The sequence below is a fragment of the Spinacia oleracea genome, chromosome 6, assembly GCF_020520425.1.
Source record: "Spinacia oleracea cultivar Varoflay chromosome 6, BTI_SOV_V1, whole genome shotgun sequence".
NCBI lineage: Eukaryota > Viridiplantae > Streptophyta > Magnoliopsida > Caryophyllales > Amaranthaceae > Spinacia > Spinacia oleracea.
Window position 1 is genome coordinate 101,418,932 of NC_079492.1, and position 2,664 is coordinate 101,421,595.

A 2,664-nucleotide genomic window follows, 5' to 3' on the forward strand; every position below is an offset into this window, starting at 1 on the left:
ATTATCATGAGTGAGTAGTTTAATTTCTAGGGTTTAGGGGATCCATGAATGCATGATTGGGATTATATGTGGACATGATATTCGATTGATTGATTAATTTCTATAGCTTATTATTATTGCTCGTCAATTCTGTTCGGCCGGACTATTTTGATTTTAGTTTGATTAACCTTAGATTATGCGCCGAGAGGTATAAATCTGATGTTTCTGGTCTGTGGCTATTAGATAGGAATTATTTCTAGTACGTAGCGAGAGCCCGCTAATTGTTCTATCCTAAGGAATTCATAAGATTCGAGAGATGCATGTTTTCCTAGTTATGATTGTTAGTTGATTGTTATTGTCCGTTGTCCAATCCCGGTCTGTATTTATGGTGAACCGCTGCCCTAGATTCCTTTAATATTGTTATTTTCCGATTTGATTACTTGTTTTAGTTTAATACACAAACCATTCCAACTCTCGTTACCAGTAGTCTAGATTAGTAATTTAATAGTAGAAAGAACGCTTGTTTCCCTGTGGATACGATCCCTGCTTCCCTTGCTATATTTTTAGTTGGTGAACGTTAGGTTTATCTTTGATAGGAGTGCGATTTAGCCTGTCAAATTTTGGCGCCGTTGCAGGGGAAACGGTTTTATTTTCTGTTATTAATTGTTTTTCTAGATTATTTTTTTTTACTTCTCAAGGGACTCCCGCTCCTTGAGATCGGATCTCACGACTGTTTTCTAGTTTTTGCTTGTTTATGCCCAGGACTGCCCATACCAGCGATCTGACTTCGTTCGATCCTGAACCTGAACGGACCTTTCGTAGACGGCGTAGATTCGTTGAACAGTTGAGAGACTATTCTGACTCTGAATCCGACTATCTGATTAGCAATCTATTCCATACAGATTCAGAGATGGGTGACCAAGCACCACCACCGCCACCCTCACTTGTGCCCAGGCTTACAGACTATTCTAAACCAAGTCTGTCTATGCTTCCCAAGGCAATCATGCCTTCCATTGCGGTCGAGAATTTCAAGATCGAACCCCAGCTGATAAACATGATCGAGAGACACCAATTCGGTGGGGAAAAGGGTGAAGATCCTAATCTCCATATTCAGTCTTTCATTCAGTATTGTGCCACCATTAAGCAGAAGAATTTAACACCGGAGCAGACTATGGAGATACTCTTTCCATTTTCATTGAGTGGGAAGGCCAAGCTATGGATTAACAGTCTCAACCGCGCAGCTATGAAAATCACCGATTGGAATTCCTTGGCCCTTGCGTTCTATGTTAAATATTTCCCACCTGAGAAGATAGCTCGTCTGAGGGGTCAGATATTAGGTATCTCTCAACAAGCAGATGAGAGTTTGTTCGAAGTTTGGGAGAGATTCAAGGATTTGCAGAGAGAGTGCCCGCATCATGGTTTTGATGACTGGTTCCTGGTTCAGCAGTTCTATAATGGTTTGGGTAATGAGTCTAGGTGTCTTTTGGATTCAGCTGCCAGTGGGAGATTTATGCAACTGGAGGTGCCTAGAGCTTTGGAGGTGATTGAGGAGATGGCCATCCATAGTGCCCAATATGGGAATCCTAGAGGTTTTGCCGACCGGGGTGTTAAGCATGAGATGAATTCTATTGAACAGCTTACTGCTCAGCTAACTGCCCTACATCACAAGCTAGATAATATACAGATCGCATCTTCCCAATCCACCCAACATGCTAGTGTCGCTGCAATGAGTGCTCAGTTGGCCAATGTCTGTAATAGTTGTGGGATGCAAGGTCATTATGCACCGGAATGTAGGATCTCTATTAAACAATGCAATGCATTCCAGGCCTACAAGCAGAACAATCCGTACTCCAACTCATACAATGAGGGGTATAAAAACAACCCCCTATTATCATATAGGAGTACTAATGTTCAGAACCCCCACCAGATTCAACACCCTCCACCACCACAACAACCTTACCAACCACCACCATAGCAGCCCTACCAACCGCGAAGTAACTACAACCCGCAGCCTAGTGGACCACCTGGCTTTCCTCCACAGTCTCAACCCACACAGCCTGATCCCATGCTTGTTGAGATGCGGAATATGATGTTAGAATTGCAGAAGTCTCTGAGCGAAAAGGATGCCAAAATCGATGCCCTCACTGCTCATAACAAGGTCATGGATAAACAATTGGCACAAATTGCTACTACTCTCGCAGAGAGACCCAAGGGTCAACTCCCTTCACAGCCTATGACCAGAGAGTCTGTAAATGCTGTCACTTTGCGGAGTGGATATGAGTATGATGGGCCACCTATGACTATAGAGGAAGGGGTTGAAGTATCTGTAAGTGGTGCTGTGCCAAGAGAAAGTGAGAAGGTGGTCAAAGAGAAGGAAGCTGACACAAGGGTTGAGAAGAAAGTTGAGATACAAGTTCCACCTATCAAACTTCCCTTCCCTCATCGTCAGCTAAAGAACAAGCTAGACAAGCAGTTTGGTAAGTTCTTAGAAGTGGTAAAGAATCTGCAGGTAACGGTCCCTTTCACTGAATTACTCAAGTACCTGCATATGCTAAATACATGAAAGACATCTTGACTAGGAAGAGAGCATTTAGTGAGGTGGAGACTGTTGCATTTACTGAAGAGTGCAGTGCCTTACTACAAAATAAGTCTCCACCCAAGTTGAAGGACCCCGGGAGTTTCTCT

General features: G+C 43.2%; 1 non-coding gene across 1 annotated transcript; it reads right to left on the reverse strand.

Moving 5' to 3' along the window:
* Nucleotides 1–1,294: 1,294 nt before the first annotated feature.
* LOC130464464 (small nucleolar RNA R71) lies at nt 1,295–1,401 on the reverse strand. The gene has a single exon (XR_008924874.1). It is a non-coding gene; the product is annotated as a small nucleolar RNA R71 (small nucleolar RNA).
* Nucleotides 1,402–2,664: the final 1,263 nt, after the last annotated feature.